A 22,073-nucleotide genomic window follows, 5' to 3' on the forward strand; every position below is an offset into this window, starting at 1 on the left:
TCAGCATGACATCACCATGACATCAGCAGGTCAAACCCAGCTGACTAGAGTCAAAGCTGGACTGTGGGTCCAGTGGGACCCACCTGTCATAGACTAACATGTTAATTAGGGTTTAATTAAGCAAGATTAAATAAGTTTAATTAATTGATTAGGTTAATTAAACACAATTAATTAAGTTAATTAATTAATACTTGTATTTATTATTATTTTTAATTCTTTTTAAATCTTTTTTAAATGTTCTAGGGGCTTGGCCACATGTCATTGGGCCAAGGGGACCATAGTGGGTTCGGTGTTAGCGGGCGCCTGGAGCGGGCGTTGGGCACCTGCCCAGGTCGACAGGGACGGAACGGCGCTGGGCGCCGGCTGCCACAGCGACGAGCGACAGGAGCGGCACAGGGGGCCAAGGCTGCGCGTCGGCGGGCCGCGACAAGGCCGCCACAGGACAGAAACGGCAGCGGGCGGCGCGTGCGCGCGCGCTTACGGCGGGGAGCAGCAGCAGGCAGAGCATCGCCGGTGGGCGCGGTCGTGGGTGCGTTCAGGGGCGTCGGGGCACACACTCTTCATGAGCGCGGGTGCGGGGAGCGCATCGGGCGAGCGCATGGCGGCGCGGTGGGGTGTCGGGGGCGCGCGAGGCAGGGTATCGGCGACGCAGGCTGGGCACTGTCACGGTCGCGGTGACCGAGCCCACTGGCCGGAGACTGGACGGCGCGTATGGCGGCCTACGGTGGTGAATCGAGGAGGGGGAGAGGGGGAGTAGCCTCGGGAGCTCACCCCGGAGCTGTTGGTGTGCTCAGACGCGTCGGGGGCGACCAGAGTGTGCAGATCGAGCGGCGACGCAGGCGACGTGGTCGGAGGGGATGGATCGAGGGCGACGGCTCCGAAGCGCTCCGCCTTGACCTGGTTCACGCCGACGACGTAGACGAGGTGGGGTGGCGCCTGGACTTGAGGGGCGGCGGGGCTTGTTGGCGCCCGGCGAGGAGGAGACGAGGAGGCGTCAGCGGAGATGGGCGGCAACGGCGTCGGGGGTGCCAGAGGCGCGACCCAGATCTGATCTAGGAGGTGGAGGCGTCGAGGAAGAAGCGGTCTGGTGCGGGCGGTCTAGGACGGGGAGGTCGAGGTGGAGAGCGATGGTGGCGGCTCCGGCGACGCAGTCTCGGGCGGCGGCATTGGGGTCAATTCCCCCAAACCAATCGGGGGCCGAGGAGGGGGAGATGGATCGTGGTGGGGGGCAAGTGGGGGAGTGCGCTAGGGTCTGGGTGGGGAAGTGGGGTTATCCAGCCAGGTTGGGCCGGCAGGGCCGCGTGGGTGGCCAACTGAGCCTGTTGGCCCAGTTGTTTGTTTTGTTTTTCTTTTATTCTATTTGTTTTCTTTTTATTTATTTTCTTTTATTGTTTTATTTATTTTAGAGCGTATTAGCATTTTCTAAACATGTGTTTCCTTCACTACAATTACCTGTGCAATATTCGGCACAAACCGAACATTTTTGTTCTAATGTTTGAAATTTTTTGATGTTTGACAAAAATTCAAAGTTGCATTTGAACAGTTTTGATCCAACGCGAGATTAGCAACAATAACCGAGGTGACGTGGCATCGTTAACGTGGGATTACTATAGCCTAAATATCTGGGCGTCACATTAGCTCACCCTCGCGAGATCGCGACCCTTTGTCCCGCCCATAGTAGCACGTGTGTCGCCCAGGGCATAAGGGGCATGATGACTTGGCCTCATCCTCTCCTTCCTCCGGCATAACACCGGCGGTCTGTTCAGGGTTCCAAACTCATAGTGGCAACAAAACACGAGGGTTGCGCTCATTGCGAGACTTAACCCAACACCTTACGGCACGAGCTGACGACAGCCATGCACCACCTGTGTCCGTGTTCCCGAGGGCACCCCTCTCTTTCAAGAGGATTTGCGGCATGTCAAACCCTGGTAAGGTTCTTCGCTTTGCATTGAATTAAACCACATGCTCCACCGCTTGTGCGGGCCCCCGTCAATTCCTTTGAGTTTCATTCTTGCGAACGTACTCCCCAGGCGGGATACTTAACGCGTTAGCTATAGCACTGCACGGGTCGAGTCGCACAGCACCTAGTATCCATCTCTAACATCCCAAAATTCTAAAATTTGGAATGTTATATTAAATAAATATTTGTGTTTGTTTGTTTGATTGAATGGTTGATTGATTGACTGAAAGTGAGTGAAATTTGAAACCTTTTGAAAGTTGAACGAGAGGGAATAAAAGGACTTTCCCAAAACTTTCATCTTTGCATTATGATCTTCATGAATTCAAATTCATTTCATCACAAAACCCAAGAGTGAGGATAATATAACTTCTTTCATTTCAAAAAATGAAAAGGGTTTTGAAAAGACTTGAAAATTTTGACATATTTCAAATTCCGAAGCTTTATGCAACTCAATGATTTTCATGAGAGAAGATAAAATGACTTCTTCAAATTATATGAAATAGAGTTGGAAGTGGTTTGAAATTCAAATTCAAAACCATTTAGGAGTTATTTGGGTTTTATTCAAATAATTTTTTTCCAAAAATAAATTATTTGGAAATTAGGGTAAAATGATTCCCTACAATATAAAATTGGAGGAAAGTAAATTTGAAATCATTCTGGTGTTTTAAAAATGATTTTTATTGGGTTTTCTTTCAACAACAGCATTGTTTGACTTTTGTGAATTTTTGTGTACTTTATTTGTACATGAAAATATGTTCATGTTTTAGGATTTATTTTTATGAAAATTTTGGTATATAATATGTCTATATAAAAGTCTTATTGTTTTCCCTTTATTTTCTTGTCTGTGCTTATTTCAAAAAAAAGGCCGAAGCCAGCAGTGCCCAGCCCGAGGCCCATCTCTCTCTCCCTCCGCCGCGGCCCACAGCGGTCCAGCCCGCGCACGCGCCCGGAACCCCTCCCCACTGGTCGCCCACACCTCTCCCTGTTCCCGCACTCGCTGATAGCGGGGCCCGCGTCGTCTTCTTCCTCCGCAAGCCCCGCTCGAGCCACATCGCACCGGCCGCGCCGCCGAATCCCGTGATCCTCGGGATCCTCTCCCCGACTCACCCCCTCCTCCAAAAATTGCTCCCCCTATATATACTCTCCCCCTCGACCTGTTCCCCTCCTTTCCTCGCACCAATAACCGCCGCCTGCTCCTCAACTTCTCGCCAGAGCCGAAGCCGCCGCCGCACCATTGCCACCCCACCGAGCTACTCCGACCCCCTCGCCGCCTCCCGAGACCATCTCTGCACTCCCCTCGCTCGTCCGCCCTTCCCGTGCCCTCGCCCGAGCCCTAAACCCACTGGAGCGCCGCCAGCCGACGACCACCGTACGCCCTCGCCGCCACGAGCTCACCGCCGCCCGTCTCCGTCGTCCCCGAGCGCACTGGCGACCATCGTTGGAACTGCCTTCGACCGCTGCATCCCCTTGTCTCCTCCGCCGACCCCGCCGACGACCGGAGCGACGCCGCCGACGACGTCTGAGCCGCATCGCCGGCGACCACCCCTCTGTAAGCCGGCCAACTCCCCACCTTCGTTTGATCTTATTTCAACGCTCTAGATTAGATCTATCGAATAGTATGGTTTTTTTATATAGATCGGTTTAGTACGGTTTATTATCTGTTTAGATCGAACCGTCTCTCCGGTTTCTTTTTATTAAACGCGCATGCACGGTTTTGTTAAGTATCGCCCAAGCGCAGTATAGTTGCAGATCGCACATCCTCTAGGCCCAGTAGCAGCCCGACGCGTAGCACCTGTCCGATCTGTTGTTTTTAGTTTTTTTTTCTGTTTTTAAAAACAGAAAAGTTCCAATCTTGAAAAATTTATATCGCTTAGGTTATTTAGAGTTTTTGATTGATTATTTTTGCTCTAGTCTGCAAATTTCAGAAAGTTTCTGTATAAAATAATTTCGGCCATGTTTTAGTTTTTAAAAATTGTTTTATTTTGGTTTTAGTCAGATTAGTGTTTCTTTTCGCCACGACTTTGTTTTGACCTTACCTGTCAGTAGAATCAATTTGGGTGTTTATAGATTTTATTAAAATTAGTTTTTCATGAAAACAACACTGCGCTAGTTATTTTTAACCTGCTGTTTTCTGTTGTTTTGATTATTTTAAAATTTATTTTCACCTCTGTTAAATTTTATTTCAGATTTGTTTCTTTAGTTATAGAGGGTGAACTTTTATTTATAGAAAATAAAATGTTTTATTTCTTTTTCTTACTAGTTTTGTTTTAAGCATAATTAGAGTTTTAATTTAGCTTTTTATGTGTTTCCTTTTGCTAGTAAAACTTTATGAAAAATACTTTCTGTTAACTTAGTTGATTTAAATTTTATTTTCTGTTAAAATTATTAGTTTAGTATTTTCTTTATAAGTTTTACTTAGGACAAAACTATTTTTGTAGTTAAGGCAAAAGGTTTTTCCCAGTAGGTTCTTTATAGTTTTCCCCTATTAGTTCTTTCGATGTGTTATTTGCTTTGTATTGGGTTTTCTTATTGAGTTTTTTAATTGTTAGATGTGCTTGCTAGAATGCTTGCTTATGTGAATGTCATGTTTGTTATTATAGATTTCATCGGAGAGTTGCGTATAGTCCTATCAAGTTATTTTCGAGAGCGTTCTTATCTTCATCAACTTACCAGGCAAATTCACTTTGACCATGTTTTTCATACCTATGTTTTATTTGCATGTAGTGGCACCCTTTCAACAATCCTCCCAATAGTGTTATAGAATCTTGTAGTTGAGTAGAATGCATGAGGTAGGAATCCATCTTTCTGTTATCAAGCCCGGGACGTTAGTTTCAATGTTACGCTATAGTAGATGGGTTTTGGTATGAGTGCACGAGAGTGGTGTGAAGAAGGAGGACTCTACGTCAATGGCGACAACTTCATGATGGCATCGGCAAGGACTGCATCTTCAGGACTCCAAGACCTCAAGATTTCAAGACTCGAGACAAGAATTCAATACACACTACTAGGTGAAGGACGGTTGACGGGCACCCTGGAGAAACCAGTGGATGGCCGGGATGCATGGAGAAGCGCCATGACATCTTGCGGAAAGCTTCACCCAGACTAAAAGAGACGGGAGAATACTTCATGCCCGGAAGCTTACCTGTGCAACCGCAAGTCACTATGGGCTCTGGCTTGGTTGGCCTTAGTGGTGACTCTGGCTGGGACGGTGCTTGCAGATGTAGAACTACGGTAGGATTGGATGAGCACCGGACAGTGGTCAGGGGAACTCTTTAGAAGACCATGTTTCGGTCGTCTTGTTCTCAAACACCCTGAAGTGCGAGAATGTAAAAAGAGGGATCGAATCTTGCGGGTAAAGTGTACAAACCTCTGCAGAGGGTTTAAACCTAATCGATTAGCCGTGTCCCCGGTTACGGACAATTTGAGCCTCTAGACTTGGATCTATCTCGGAACTCCCAACACCGGACTGATAACATAATTGTGGGCAACATATGATGATTTTGGGCTATGAGACATCGGTTGGTGGAACCATGTCATGATAGAAAACTCTGTAGCACAGACTCCTGATATTCCTTTGTTATAGGAAAATACCAGCTTTTACGCAAACAAAACTCAGATACAGAGCCACAAAGCCATATTGCATATAGTATAGTTTATCATCTATTTTTATTACAGTGATCTTGCCGGTACATTCAATGTACTGACCTACACGGCCGCAACGTATCATGTTGTAGGATTATTTCTACGACGAGTGAGTTTCATTGATTGGGTTACGGTCTACACTCAACCTGCCGATGGCATTGATGGGACTCCACACCCGATTGTTTGTTTCCGCTGAGACTTATGAGGTATATATCAGTTTTACGTTATTTATACATGTGATTGCACTTTGATATATACATTGATGTACTGTGTGTGCCAGCATACCGATCCAGGGATGGCACAGATACACAGAGGCTTGACCGTTTGAGGTCGGGTCGCTACAGAGATGGTATCAGAGCACATGTTGACTGTAGGACGTGACCCTAGAAACTGGAAAGCCCTAGGATAGGATATCTCTAAAACTTTATTTTCGAAAAGACTCTTACTTCTCGTCTTTTCTGATTTTTTTTCAAGTAGTCCCTCTTACCTCCAATAGCCGGAGTATACCCTTTTCCCTTTTGACCACACGGAGGATCAACTGATGTCACTCCAAGAAGTGCAAGATATCGGACAAATGATGACCAACTCAGAGTAAAGAGGATTACACTATATATTTCGGAGGAAAGAAGCTACAACAGTTGAAGACTCTGAAGGCTTGAAGAATTCAGAGACTCTGAAGATTGATTTGACCTTTAGAAGACCAAACCCCTGTTATATATACTTCTGTTAGATACGACGATTTGTGAGCTGTCATTTGTATGATGTTTTGCCGACAGCCACAAATAAAACCTATTTTCAAAACTATTGTTTGTATTGTGTGTATATCGCTCTATTCTTCTCTCTTATCTCACCCTAAAACACTTGGACCCAATAGATGATGAATGAAGAAGGACTGGTATTCTCTTGACCGATGACTCAGTTGGAGGCAGAGCTATGGATTCAAAACATGGAGGGTCACTTCAGGAAAAATTTGATTGCAAGGAAGTATGAGGTTCAATATGCTCTTCGGTACTTTATAGAATGTGCTGCAACCTGGTGGAAAATGCATCATGCCATACAAGGATGTAACGGAGCAAGAACTTGGGAGGAATTCAAGAAGACTTTGTTAAGATCCCGTCTCATCCGGAAGCACTGGGATAACCCGATGAAGAAACCTTGTGCCTGCAAGATTTGCGGAGAAATAGGACACACCAATGAAGAACACAAGGATGGATGCCCTCATTGTGACGGAAATCACCCAGCTGAAGAATGCCCAACTGGGCAGGTTACTTGTTTCTTGTGTGAAGGAACTACGCACTACCCTGCTCAATGTCAGATTTACCCCAAGGTACAAGAAATTACCAAGCAGCGGAAGGAAGCCATGAAAGAATCCCTCAGGGAAAGTTTAGAAGAACCCGTGATGGAGGAAGTTATTGAAGACCCTGATGGTGAAGGCCTAAACAGATTTTTCGCCCAAGCCTGCTACTCATGTGGAGAAGATGGACATTTTTCAGAGTATTGCACCAAGGAAAGCCAAGAGTATCTCAGAGACTTCCCGACAGCAGAAGTGAAGTTTGACCCTCAGCAAATAGAAGCTTTGATCATTACGGAGAAATCTAGGAAGAGAAAACGAAGGCATCCTCGGAACAACCCAATTTCTGCAGACAAGGACCTGAGTCATATATCTTGTTACAGATGGAAGGATTTAGGTCATTATGCTAGCAAATGCCTGTCAGGACCGGGTTTTTCGGGATATATTTTCCCAGAAAATGATCCTTGTGCTCATCAGCCCCCGGATTACTGTTAGCTGATGAGGCACCAACTTGATACGGAAATTCCAAGCAACGTATATAATATGTAGTACAAGACCATTGTGGCCTATGAGTACAACAAATGGTTTCTAGTGGCTGATGGCGGAAGCAGTTTGTTGTTCATCTGCGTCTATGGGACTCAATTTCCCACAGGAACAGCTGACCAGGATAACTCCTATCTTCGCGAGGCTTCTATCATCATTGCGTAGGTTCCGGGGCTGTCGTCGCAATGCTCCTCTCCACGCAAGAAATCTGGCTAAGACAATAGCCAGGGACAAGCCAGTGAGTACTTTCGAATGTACTCGCAAACATTATGAACACAGGTATAATATGACAGATGATAATTACGCTCCGAAATATGCCATGATCACTATGTCAGTCATGAAATAAAATTTATGATGCACGTAAGCAAGTTATTCATATACGACATGAATGTGCAATAAGGGAGTAGAAATAGAATGCACCGATCGGGTGTCTGAAGCGACGCCTCGAAAGGATATTAGATAAGTCATGCCTCAGTCGGGCGTCTGAGCAACACCACATAAAGGGCTTATAAATAAAGAAATAAAAAGCATGCCACAGTCGGGCGTCTATGCGACACCACATAAAGGGCTTATAAATAATAGAAATAACAAGCATGCCACAGTCGGGCGTCTGTGCGACACCACATAAAGGGCTTATAAATAATTTAAATAACAAGCATGCCACAGTCGGGCGTCTGAGCGACACCACATAAAGGGCTTATAAATAAAAGCAATAACAAGCATGCCACAGTCGGGCGTCTGAGCGACACCACATAGAGGGCTTATAAGTAATTTAAATAACAAGCATGCCACAGTCGGGTATCTGAGCGACGCCACATAAAGGGCTTATAAGAGAATGATTACAGTGAATATCCAGGAGGTAGAACCGTCCCAGGGATACTCGATAATTCAAATAATATAATGGGTTAGTCCATAATAATAATAATCATAATCATCACAAGTCACAAGTCATGATCCAAGTTCTGGATTAACAGTTTTCTCCTCCGAAGACCGACACTAAGACCAACACTTGACCCATCCCAGACTGTAGTCCTTACCCATGGACACGGCTATTCGAATAGATGTATAATCTCTGCAGAGGGTGTACTCTTTACCCACGGGTAACGTATTTCTTTAGTCCATCGGGACTAATTCCGTCTACGGTCTTTTAATTGAAAACACACCTAACCGCACACACCAGCCTAACTTACCGGTGTCTGGAATCACCCACAACACGCGTTAAGCGAAACTCTAAGTGGGGAGGCTACAACCTCGACTTAGCATGGGATCACAAAATTTATACCGCGCGCAAACTACGGGAGCTACCCCTTCGGCTACAACCGAAACACCCATGCCCCCGGACCAGGTGGCATGCCTACCGGATGCCTCCGGTATCTTCCACCATGGCCTCTCTGTACGGTGTGTGCTAGGTAATGGGTTGACAACTTACTGAACCGTACCCTACCTATGGCAGGGATAAGTGGTAGTACGAAACAAGTATGGGGGTTACTGGAACAAGACTCGATCTACGGCCGACTCAGGAGGTTTAAGTATTCCCTGCATGATTAGCATAGTAAATGTGTTTCAACCAACAGACAGAATCACCACTCATCATACCTCATCATGCCATACCGGACACAACCGTCTTGACGAGGAACTAGAGACAAGCTCGTGTCTACCCAAGATAGAGACTTTCCCGGCTTCCTTCCGGTAGGCATGAAAGGCATACGAAGATGATTACTATCACAAGCATATCCATTTCTAACAGCAAAGAATCTTCATTATGCACTCATGCGTATGATTGTCTCGTCACATAAAATAACGAATGCTCCATGTCAAGGTGGTGTTGTAACTGTATCAAACAACACACAAAAATATTATGCCAGGGTTCAGAATGCTTGCCTTCAAGTTGTGGAGAGGCAGGGTGCATCCCAAAAACTTTTTGAAAGTTTTCTTCTCTCTCCAAAATCCTATTTTCAAAAATATTCAAATAACACATACTTTAAAAACAGCGCAAAAAGTTGTCCTAGATATTTTTCAAATAAATCTTAAAATAAACCAGGTGGAATTTGAGAGAGGTAGGAGAAAGAATTAATTCATTTGGAGTTTTATTTAAAAAGATATAGCTAGTCAAAGTTTCAGTCGAAATCTGATTTTAAAATAAAACAGAAAAGAAAACGTTTCGGACGAAATACGCTTTCGAGAGGGGGACACGTACTTCAGGCTTTAAGCCTCCACTTAACCCGCGCAGGCCGACCCGTGGGTCACTGACAGTGGGCCCCTTGGGTCCACTGGTCAGGTTTGACCAGTCGTCCCCGCCTTTCTCTCTTCTGGCCGAATGGAGGCGGAGCTCCGGGGATCGCCGTCGGCGAACGGAGGCTCCTCGCGGGATTCTGATGGCAGGGATGGATCCGCCAGACCAGGGCGGTCCTCCCGGTGGTTGCTAGGCTGGCGGGTGTGGAGGGGGTCGCCGTCGGCGAGCTCCGCGGCGGACGGTGGTTCTGCTGGATTTGGGCTTCGAGCTATGGTGGCTCCCGATCGAGGCTGAGGTGCTGGGTAGCTCCGCATGGTCGAGGGGAGGAGGATGGGAGCACGGGAGGGGGGTTATGGCCTCGGTCTTCGCCGGATTTCACCGGAGTGTGCCGGCGGCTGAACCGGCCGGAGACGAGGAAGAAGGCCTCTCCCCATCAATTGCCGGCTAAGGGAGCCCTAGGGGGATGGCTTGAGGTTGCCTGGGGTCTTGGAGGAGCTCGGTGTCCCTTATATAGGCAGTCGAGGTTGGTTCCGCGGCGGGCGGAGATAAGATCGGCGAACCGACGTTCTGTAGCCTGCAGGACGACGTTGCGGCGACGGGCGCTAGTGGACGAGCTCGCGGATAAGCTTGGACTGCTCTAGAGGCGAGCTGGCGAGCGGCTGTGGCTCGGGCGGCGCCGTCCATAGCAGGGGCCTGCCGCCGACGCCGGCGTGCCGCCAAGGGGCTCTGACGGTGGCGCTGTAGGGCGCCAGGGGGAAGCTTGGAGCGCTCTGATGTGTGGACGAGGAGGGGCGTGGCTCTGTAGGCGAGCAAGGGCCAGGGGCGGGACGCGGTGGCTCGGGTGCACGCACGTGCAAAACGCGCGCTCTGGCCGCGCCCAGAGCACGCACGCCAGGTGCTCGACGTAATGACAACGCGTGATAGAGGGCTCCAATCCACAGGGGGTTTAACAGTGTGGAGCTATAGACTAGTGTAGAGTCCTGAGACATGCTGGTTAGGCAAAGCAAGCAGGTTCCTAATGCAAACTAGAAATTATGCCAAATCTGGCCATGCACTTAAAGTGCTCGACATAATGTTATGGGCATCTAGGCATCTCTTGGGGTGGCCATAAACTCCAGATCCTAGTCTCTTTAGATGATAGAGAGGGTGGCAATGTTAGTTGGGCAAAACCAGAAACTTGTTAGTGCAAGTTTTTGAGAAAACCAAATCTGGGCAGAAACTGAAGGCTATAATTGCATGAACCAAAAATACTCCAATGGGTCCACTCTCCTGGACTTAAGGGTTTTGTAGGGTGGACTATAAGCAGGAAAAAGAATCATGGGCAACAGAGCAAACAAAAATAGAGTTGCAGTCGAAAATGCCAAACTGGACCAGAGAGCAAAAGAGTATGATTTGCTCAAATTTTTCAAAGAACACTCATGGGTTTTTGCATAAAGTAGAATTATATGCATCTACTGACATCTCCAAACACTTGGAAGAATTTTTAAAGAAATATTTAAATAGGTTGTAGTGCAAAATTATCAACTGGACCAGATTTGAAAATTTGGTGTAGAGCTCAAAATCTCCAATGACCAAAAGATATTTTTGCATAAAAGTGATGTGGAAACATCACATGACATCCCCAAATTTTGGTTGAAATTTTAAAGAAGTATTTGAAAGGGTTACAGTGCAAAAGAGGCTCCATAACTTATGAAATATCATTTTTAGAAGAATAAAGCTCAGGAAAAACAATTATGCAAATAAACCCACGGATAAAAGAAATGTTTTCTTGAGAGGGTATACAAGTCCAATAATATTTTTATAGGGTTTTCACTTGGGGTAAAAACTTCACAATATCAAAGAAAAGAGAGGTTCTGAAATCAAAAGATAAATCCAGAAAATAAAATTTAATTTCCTGGCAAAATTTTAATAAACAAAATATGGTTAAATTTTTGGGGTGTTACAACACTACCCCCCTTAAGAAAAATCTCGTCCTCGAGATTTGCTAAAAGCTGTTTTGAACAAACATTGCTCTTACAAAAAAAATCATCCTACTTATGCAATAAAATGTATCTACAGTGAGAGGGCAATAAGTGGTGTAAAACTACAGTGTGGTATATTGGCGCTGTGTGGGAAAAAATCCATGGTTTGGTGAAAACGAGAGATTTCTATGTTGGATATTGTAAATTTAGAATAAATTCTAAATTTCTAAAATACGCTGGTCGTACCCGAGAGTACAGTGCTCCCTCTGGCTGACAGGTGGACCTGGGGCCCACTGTCGGCCTCTTCTTCTACCTCCGGCTCTCTCCTCTTCCTCTCTCCCGCGTGCTTTCCCGCGCTTTCTCCACCGGCGACGTCTAGCGCGTAGGGCATCTATGCCGTACTGCGGTAGTGCACGGCGTGCTAGTTGCTGGTGCAGTGTGCACTCACCTCGCGGGCCAGTGCACTATCGGCACTGCTCGCGGATTCGCCTCCGAACACCGGCGATCGAGCGACGAGCGGTGCTGGTGGACCTTCGCCCACCGTACACCGATCTCGAGCTATAAAATGATCGCGGTGCTCCTTTCTTCTTCCTCACACCTGGCCTCGCTTCTCCTTCTCCTTCCTTCTCCTCCATTTCTGTTTGCAGGAGCTCGAGACGAGGCTCTAATGGTGGAGGTGATGCCGGACTGGTACGTTGTCCTGATGTGCGGAGGGTTGGCGACGTTGTTGTGGTTCTCCGTGCTCCTGTGCGTGCTGATCCTCGATGATCGTCGTGATGCTGCCGCTCGAGTGTTAGCCATTCGCGGTGGCGGTGATCATGAGAATTAAGTGCGGTGTCGGGCACTAACTGTTGTCAGTGTGTTGGAGGCAGCTTGTACCCGAGTGATTACCCACTAACCTCTCCTTCAGTGGTGATCAGTTAGGTGTAACATGTGTATGTCCATTAGCAATTAGTGCATGAGGTCGAGTGGTTGCGGTTGTGAGTCTGCTGTGGTGTTGCATGAATAAAAATCTACGTCATGAAGAGATATATGCCGCAACGATTCCGGGAAAAAATCTCACTTTAGAATTACCGAGAGTGAAAACAGTTAATCACAATTAACAGCAGTACAAACTACTCACATTAATTGAAACAAAAAAAATAATCCATCGCACAATTTTAGGATACCACGCATAAGTTGCAACACATAAATAAATGCTGGGATAATTAACATAGCGGTGACGTCTACAATGAAAACGGTAAATGGATAGGGTCCTGAGAAAACGTCTCTGGTACTAGGGCACACTCCTCTTCTATCGAGGGAAGCGGATTGACTAGCCGATGAATGCGTCTCTCCTGGTCGGGCCTCAGTGGTCTGCCAATAGCGATCTGAGGATTTAAATCAGCGAGGCTCTGGAGATAACCCATTACCCGCTGAGTCAAACGCTCTTGAGCGATAACATACTGGGCAAGGTTGGCCAGTACCGGGTCTCTCTCAATTCGTCCACTGGGAAAGATGCTACTTCTCCGGGTGCTGCACGACTCGGGAAGTAATAATACCCTCGTTCGCTGGCATAGGGCACCGCGAATCGAAGGCGAGCAAGTGCTTCGTATGCAGCAGCTTCTATGGCCATTTGCGGAGTCGGCATAGATTTCCCCACGAAGGAGACTTCCGTTGGGTCTTGGTTTGGGTTTGTGGGAGGGATGTGCACCACTACCCAATATTTCGAGGTGGATGGGGTGATCCTCGATTTGAGCAACTCGTACTGGGGTGGATGGATGGCACTCATGGTACTGCAGGTAAAGTCCCACAATATTTTGACAAAACTACCTAGGGTGGCATCTGGAGTTCTCAGATAAATACTGGGGCTTGGCATGGCAAAGGAATGGCTGCGAGAGTTATGCACAAGGTGAGAGATACTTGGCAAGGTCACGAGGTGGCCTTTTATATAGCATCTGGGCGGGGTCATTATCGCAGTGAAAGGTAACTCGTTTGTCGGTTCTGCTCTTATGGGGGTTGGGGTCAAAGCTACATATATACATATCTCACAAAGTGACGCATTACTGTGGGTGTCGTCGGGGTGGTTTTGGTAGCTGCGCCCGGAATTTAAAAATGCAACTGTACGCTGACGTACTTATGCATGGCTACTATTCAAAAATAGGGGCGCACAAGCAGACAACATTTAATTATGGTGATACAGGATCACACAATTACAAGGCGTAGAAATACTAAGGCTCGGTACTACTCGAGTGACGTAGTCTACTTCGTTAATATCTAAGCGGGCTTGCCTTGTGGACGTCGAGGCTTCTCCACGGGTTTCACTGTCGGGATTAGCTGGATGAGGTTGAGGGGCTGCAGGGTCGGGGTAGCGATGATGACCATTGCGGGGGTTGTTGGCCACAATCCCGTTGGAGCGTGTTCCCAAAAGGCGACGAAGCACTTCTGGGGACACCAAAGCATTTTGGCCGATGGCTGGGGAAGTCCTCAAGGACTCGATCGGTTGTCCGAACAGCACGACTGGGTTGTCGGCGTCGGGCTCATCTTCTCTTCTTGCTGGGGCTCGGCGAACCACTTCTCCACGAGCTGCGACCAGATCAAGGGTGATCTGATCGAACAGTTCCTCTAGTGCACTTACATAGCGCACCAGATGCAACAATGCAGGATCCGTCTCGTGATCTCTGTTGGCAACATGGGGCGGCCTACCATACCCGTCACGGCTAGGGTAGTAGTAGAACGAGCGACAATTAACTCTGGGCGACATGTGCCGGAGTTGAACTATAGCCTCTCGAGCTGCTAGTTGGATGGCTTGTGGCTCAAAGGAAGTTGTCCTTCCAGTGAACCTGTAGGGGCGCTCTGGCGATAGACCCCTACCATAGATGTGTACAGTGGCCCAGAATTGACGGCTCTCACCGCTCATGGGTCCTTGGTACACAACATATTTTGGGGGCTCTTCTAATGCATAGGCACGGCGGGTGAGGTTTGCGAGCACGGTCACAAAACCTCCAAGGTTGGTTGCTGTGGTCTCATTGTGAACAATGGGTCCAGGCATTTTAGCTTGGTTTGGGGTAGAGGCTGTGCTGTGCTGGGATGAGGCTAGCGTGCCCTTTTTATAGAAAAAGGGGACGGAGTCTTCCTTCGCACGCTTGCGAATGAGACATTTTAGGTGTCGGTCACTGGCGCGTGATCGACGAGCTAGGCTGATAGGTTGGGCACCGACTGCCAAAAGCGTCGGGGTCACTGTGTGGCTATCTTACAGGAGAAGCTTGGCCAGGGTTAGGTTAAGGTCTGGTGGGTTTGTTAACCTAGGTTTTTCGACCTAGCTAAGATAGGATTTAGCCAATGGTCAGCCTGGCTCTGATACCAAGTTTGTCAGGACCGGGTTTTTCGGGATATATTTTCCCAGAAAATGATCCTTGTGCTCATTAGCCCTAGGATTACTGTTAGCTGATGAGGCACCAACTTGATACAGAAATTCCAAGCAACATACATAATATGTAGTACAAGACCATTGTGGCCTATGAGTACAACAAATGGTTTCTAGTGGCTGATGGCGGAAGCAGTTTGTTGTTCATCTGTGTCTATGGGACTCCATTTCCCACAGGAACAGCTGACCAGGATAACTCCTATCTTTGCGAGGCTGCTACCATCATTGCGTAGGTTCCGGGCTGTCGTCACAATGCTCCTCTCCACGCAAGAAATCTGGCCAAGACAATAGCCAGGGACAAGCCAGTGAGTACTTTTGAATGTACTCGCAAACATTATGAACACAGGTATAATATGACAGATGATAATTACGCTCCGAAATATGCCATGATCACTACGTCAGTCATGAAATAAAATTTATGATGCACGTAAGCAAGTTATTCATATACGACATGAATGTGCAATAAGGGAGTAGAAATAGAATGCACCGATCGGGTGTCTGAAGCGACGCCTCGAAAGGATAATAAGATAAATCATGCCTCAGTCGGGCGTCTGAGCGACACCACATAAAGGGCTTATAAATAAAAGAAATAACAAGCATGCCACAGTCGGGCGTCTATGTGACACCACATAAAGGGCTTATAAATAATAGAAATAACAAGCTTGCCACAGTCAGGCGTCTGTGCGACACCACATAAAGGGCTTATAAATAATTTAAATAACAAGCATGCCACAGTCGGGCGTCTGAGCGACACCACATAAAGGGCTTATAAATAAAAGAAATAACAAGCATGCCACAGTCGGGCGTCTGAGCGACACCACATAAAGGGCTTATAAGTAGTTTAAATAACAAGCATGCCACAGTCGGGCGTCTGAGGGACGCCACATAAAGGGCTTATAAGAGAATGATTATAGTGAATATCCAGGAGGTAGAACCGTCCCAGGGATACTCGATAATTCAAATAATATAATGGGTTAGTCCATAATAATAATAATCATAATCATCACAAGTCACAAGTCATGATCCAAGTTCTGGTTTAATAGTTTTCTCCTCCGAAGACCGACACTAAGACCGACACTTGACCCATCCCAGACTGTAGTCCTTACCCATGGACACAGCTATTCGAATAGATGTATAATTTCTGCAGAGGGTGTACTCTTTACCCACGGGTAACGGATTTCTTTAGTCCATCGGGACTAATTCCGTCTACGGTCTTTTAATTGAAAACACACCTAACCGCACACACCAGCCTAACTTACCGGTGTCTGGAATCACCCACGACACCCGTTAAGTGAAACAATAAGTGGGGAGGCTACAACCTTGACTTAGCATGGGATCACAAAATTTATACCGCGTGCAAACTAGGGGAGCTACCCCTTCGGCTACAACCGAAACACCCATGCCCTCGGACCAGGTGGCATGCCTACCGGATGCCTCCGGTATCTTCCACCATGGCCTCTCTGTACGGTGTGTGCTAGGTAAGGGGTTGACAACTTACTGAACCGTACCCTACCTATGGCAGGGACAAGTGGTAGTACGAAACAAGTATGGGGGTTACTGGAACAAGACTCGATCTACGGCCGACTCAGGAGGTTTAAGTATTCCCTGCATGATTAGCATAGTAAATGTGTTTCAACCAACAGACAGAATCACCACTCATCATACCTCATCATGCCATACCGGACACAACCGTCTTGACGAGGAACTAGAGACAAGCTCGTGTCTACCCAAGACAGAGACTTTCCCGGCTTCCTTCCGATAGGCATGAAAGGCATACGAAGATGATTACTATAACAAGCATATCCATTTCTAACAGCAAAGAATCTTCATTATGCACTCATGCGTATGATTGTATCGTCACATAAAATAACGAATGCTCCATGTCAAGGTGGTGTTGTAACTGTATCTAACAACACACAAAAATATTATGCCAGGGTTCAGAATGCTTGCCTTCAAGTTGTGGAGAGGCAAGGTGCATCCCAAAAACTTTTTGAAAGTTTTCTTCTCTCTCCAAAATCCTATTTTCAAAAATATTCAAATAACACATACTTTAAAAACAGCGCAAAAGGTTGTCCTAGATATTTTTGAAATAAATCTTAAAATAAACTAGGTGGAATTTGAGAGAGGTAGGAAAAAGAATTAATTCATTTGGAGTTTTATTTAAAAAGATATAGCCAGTCAAAGTTTCAGTCGAAATCTGATTTTAAAATAAAACAGAAAAAAAACGTTTCGGACGAAATACGCTTTCGAGAGGGGGACACGTACTTCAGGCTTTACGCCTCCACTTAACCCGCGCGGGCCCACCCGTGGGTCACTGACAGTGGGCCCCTTGGGTCCACTGGTCAGGTTTGACCAGTCATCCCCGCCTTTCTCTCTTCTGGCCGAACGGAGGCGGAGCTCCGGGGATCGCCGTCGGCGAACGGAGGCTCCTCGCGGGGTTCTGATGGCAGGGATGGATCCGCCAGACTAGGGCGGTCCTCCCGGTGGTTGCTAGGCTGGCGGGTGTGGAGGGGGTCGCCGTCGGCGAGCTCCACGGCGGACGGTGGTTCTGGTGGATTTGGGCTTCGAGCTATGGTGGCTCCCGATCGAGGCTGAGGTGCTGGGTAGCTCCGCATGGTCGAGGGGAGGAGGATGGGAGCACGGGAGGGGGGTTAGGGCCTCAGTCTTGGCCGGATTCCACAGGAGTGTGGCGGCGGCCGAACCGGCCGGAGACGAGGAAGAAGGCCTCTCCCCATCGATTGCCGGCTAAGGGAGCCCTAAGGGGATGGCTTGAGGTTGCCTGGGGTCTTGGAGGAGCTCGGGGTCCGTTATATAGGCAGTCGAGGTCGGTTCCGCGGCGGGCGGAGATAAGATCGGCGAACCAACGTTCAGTAGCCTGCAGGACGACATGGCAGCAACGGGCGCTAGTGGACGAGCTCGCGGATAAGCTTGGACTGCTCCAGAGGCGAGCTGGCGAGCGGCTGTGGCTTGGGCGGCGCCGTCCATGGCAGGGGCGTGCCGCCGACGCCGGCGTGCCGCAAAGGGGGCTCTGACGGCGGCGCTGTCGGGCGCCAGGGGGAAGCTTGGAGCGCTCTGATGTGTGGACAAGGACGGGCGTGGCTCTCAGGCGAGCAAGGGCCAGGGGCGGGACGCGGTGGCTCGGGTGCACGCACGTGCAAAACGCGCTCTGGCCGCGCCTAGAGCACGCACGCCAGGTGCTCGACGTAATGACAACGCATGATAGAGGGCTCCAATCCACAGGGCGTTTAATAGTGTGGAGCTATAGACTAGTGTAGAGCCCTGAGACATGCTGGTTAGGCAAAGCAAGCAGGTTCCTAATGCAAACTAGAAATTATGCCAAATCTGGCCATGCACTTAAAGTGCTCGACAGAATGTTATGGGCTTCTAGGCATCTCTTGGGGTGGCCATAAACTCCAGATCCTAGTCTCTTTAGATGATAGAGAGGGTGGCAATGTTAGTTGGGCAAAACCAGAAACTTGTTAGTGCAAGTTTTTGAGAAAACCAAATCTGGGCAGAAACTGAAGGCTATAATTGCATGAACCAAAAATACTCCAATGGGTCCACTCTCCTGGACTTAAGGGTTTTGCAGGGTGGACTATAAGCAGGAAAAAGAATCATGGGCAACAGAGCAAACAAAAATAGAGTTGCAGTAGAAAATGCCAAACTGGACCAGAGAGCAAAAGAGGATGATTTGCTCAAATTTTTCAAAGAACACTCATGGGTTTTTGCATAAAGTAGAATTATATGCATCTACTGACATCTCCAAACACTTGGAAGAATTTCTAAAGAAATATTTAAATAGGTTGTAGTGCAAAATTATCAACTGGACCAGATTTGAAAATTTGGTGTAGAGCTCAAAATCTCCAATGACCAAAAGATATTTTTGCATAAAAGTGATGTGGAAACATCACATGACATCCCCAAATTTTGGTTGAAATTTTAAAGAAGTATTTGAAAGGGTTACAGTGCAAAAGAGGCTCCATAACTTATGAAAAATCATTTTTAGAAGAATAAAGCTCAGGAAAAACAATTATGCAAATAAACACACTGATAAAAGAAATGTTTTCTTGAGAGGGTATACAAGTCCAATAATATTTTTGGAGGGTTTTCACTTGGGGTAAAAACTTCACAATATCAAAGAAAAGAGAGGTTCTGAAATGAAAAGATAAATCCAAAAAATAAAAATTTAATCTCCTGGCAAAATTTTAATAAACAAAATATGGTTAAATTTTTGGGGTGTTACAATGCCCAGCAAGGAAGCCAACAACCCAAGGAGCCAAGATAACCACCAGGAAGCCCCTGGATTTGTTTGAAGTCTTTTGTTTACGTTGCAAAGGAGTAGGAAATTTTCCCAAAGAATGTTCAGACCGAGGAAAGCTTGAGCAGAGTTGTTGAGATCTTGATATTGGAATAAAGCATGTAATAAATGTGGAACACACTTTTATTTTCATTGTGGATGTTGAGTTGAGTCATGAAATGGAAAATGTAATAGTTCGTGAAGCAATAAAAGTTGATATGTTTGGAATCTCATAGGAAATGTTATGAGTTGTTTTGTTGATTGTGAGTACCTCTCTCACTGTCTCAGCCAGACTAAAACCTTGAACCCATGGACAAGCTGACCCCAAAAAATTTCCAGAAAAACCACATTTCACCCAAGGAAATACATACAGTATCCTGAGTACCCCTTCTATATTATACCTGCAGATGACAACCCTTTACGAGTCTTTTCTCAAGGGCCCGGAAACGATCATGACCCTGACTAGTGATCAGGATTACCCGAAGATCCTGAAGGACATGATGAAGCATATTCATCTTGAAGGAGATGCAGTCTACAATGGTTATCCTTTCATGGAGAATGGAGTTGAACTTTGGTACGTGGAGGTACACCTCCACCGTGTGAAGGGAGTTTGCCCAAAGACTATGGGGCAATACTTTTTCATTTCTCGAGTACCACGAGCAACATTCTTCGACTTTGTTCATGAAGCTACTATGGAAGCCATACATCAGATTGGAGAAATACTAGAAGCAAGACTCCGTCACACTCAGGAATACCTGAGGGAAGTGCATGCAGAGATGATGGAGATGAAACTCATGGCCACCATGATGAAGCAGAAGATCAATGATTTCAAGGATCACATCGAACAATTCTAGTGATATTGAAGCATCTTCAAGTAGGGCAAATGAATAAAGATGGAAGTAATGCTTGACCTTACCAAACTATGTGGATGGCAACATTTGTAATAAAGTACTTTTGGAACCTGAGTTTTGAGTAGTGGTTAAGGATGTAATAAAGGATTTAATATGAAGAGAATATGAATTATGGATGAACCATTACATTTTGTTTTAATGGTAAAACCCTGTGTGAACACTAGATCGATGGAAAGGAAAATGTTGTTCCATAGGTGCAGTTTGGACAAAATAAGTTGGAGTTTTGTTTTAGTTATGATGGTTACCCCAAGAGTATGAGGGAATGAAGTACTATTGGATTTAAAGGAGATGAAATGTTGGAATAAGGAACAATAGTAACTCCAAGTATGAGTTAAAGATATACAAGTGTTGAAGTGGGCCATAACCCACAGGACCGGGATTTAAAAAGAAGCAAGCACAGCCTTGTTGCAGGAAGAATTCTGGAAGAAGCTGTGATTTCATCAGCAGACGTTCCATAGGAGGTTACGTAAACCCAAGAGTTGTGAAGAAACGATAGAGGTTTTGTTTGGCTTGCAGAACCAATGGATTACCCGAACCCAGTTCGTGGAGAAGAGAAGTTCTGCAATGCTTGTGAGGATGCCCAAGTGTTAGAATACGTGATTCACTATCTATGTATGTGGTAATGATTCGAGTACGGGATGGATTGGCCCCCATACCGGAGACTTATATCATGAGCTATCATATGTTGATGGAAAATCAGAGAGCCTTAAAAACTTAGAAGAGTGTCGACACGACAAAACAAAAGCCTTAGAACGGCAGGACGATGAAAACCATGTATAGGCACCCGTTGCCAATCGTAGGTTATACGGTGAGATTTAACCCAGACCCATTTCCTGCAGGAGGAATTAAAATAATTGTTGACCACCATGAGATTTTCGATAGTTGTTTAGCATTGGCGCCAGACCTGTCGAGTCTCAGAAAGATCTTATTTTGGTGCAAGGACTCAAGATTTTGAGGAAAAGTTTATGCCCTTACCGGAAGAGCACCAGTGAAGGAGTTATCCCGGAGAATATGAGAAGATCGACACTATCAACCCAAAGGACGGAGTACATGAATTCTGTTGGAACCATAACCATACTTCTAAGGGTGGTAGCACCTTATACCTTGTGATGATTAATGTATTTTCAAGGAGACCCCCAAACCCTAACCTTTTCTTGCTAGCCTCTTCGAATCTCGAGGACGAGATTCATTTTAAGTGTGGTAGTTTTGTAACATCCCAAAATTCTAAAATTTGGAATGTTATATTAAATAAATATTTGTGTTTGTTTGATTGATTGAATGGTTGATTGATTGACTGAAAGTGAGTGAAATTTGAAACATTTTGAAAGTTGAACGAGAGGGAATAAAAGGACTTCCCCAAAACTTTCATCTTTGCATTATGATCTTCATGAATTCAAATTCATTTTATCACAAAACCCTAGAGTGAGGATAATATGACTTCTTTCATTTAAAAAAATGAAAAGGGTTTTGAAAAGACTTCAATTCCATTTGGACATATTTCAAATTCCGAAGCTTTATGCAACTCAATGATTTTCATGAGAGAAGATAAAATGACTTCTTCAAATTATATGAAATAGAGTTGGAAGTGGTTTGAAATTCAAATTCAAAACCATTTAGGAGTTATTTGGGTTTTATTCAAATAATTTTTTTCCAAAAATAAATTATTTGGAAATTAGGGTAAAATGATTCCCTACAATATAAAATTGGAGGAAAGTAAATTTGAAATCATTCTGGTGTTTTAAAAATGATTTTTATTGGGTTTTCTTTCAACAACAGCATTGTTTGACTTTTGTGAATTTTTGTGTACTTTATTTGTACATGAAAATATG

At 46.0% G+C, this 22,073-nt stretch overlaps 1 long non-coding RNA gene across 2 annotated transcripts; it reads right to left on the reverse strand.

The window, feature by feature from the left end:
* Nucleotides 1-1,900: 1,900 nt before the first annotated feature.
* On the reverse strand, nucleotides 1,901-21,234 carry LOC123122447 (uncharacterized). Of its 2 annotated transcripts, none has more exons than XR_006460221.1 (3): nucleotides 21,220-21,234; nucleotides 13,653-13,656; nucleotides 1,901-2,095 (listed from the first exon to the last, which is right to left on the reverse strand). It is a non-coding gene; the product is annotated as an uncharacterized lncRNA (long non-coding RNA). The 2 variants fall into 2 exon arrangements; XR_006460220.1 differs by lacking the exon at nucleotides 13,653-13,656 and adding an exon at nucleotides 18,539-18,543.
* Between the last annotated feature and the right edge of the window lie 839 nt (nucleotides 21,235-22,073).

This window comes from Triticum aestivum, chromosome 5D, assembly GCF_018294505.1.
Source record: "Triticum aestivum cultivar Chinese Spring chromosome 5D, IWGSC CS RefSeq v2.1, whole genome shotgun sequence".
In the NCBI taxonomy this organism is placed as follows: domain Eukaryota; kingdom Viridiplantae; phylum Streptophyta; class Magnoliopsida; order Poales; family Poaceae; genus Triticum; species Triticum aestivum.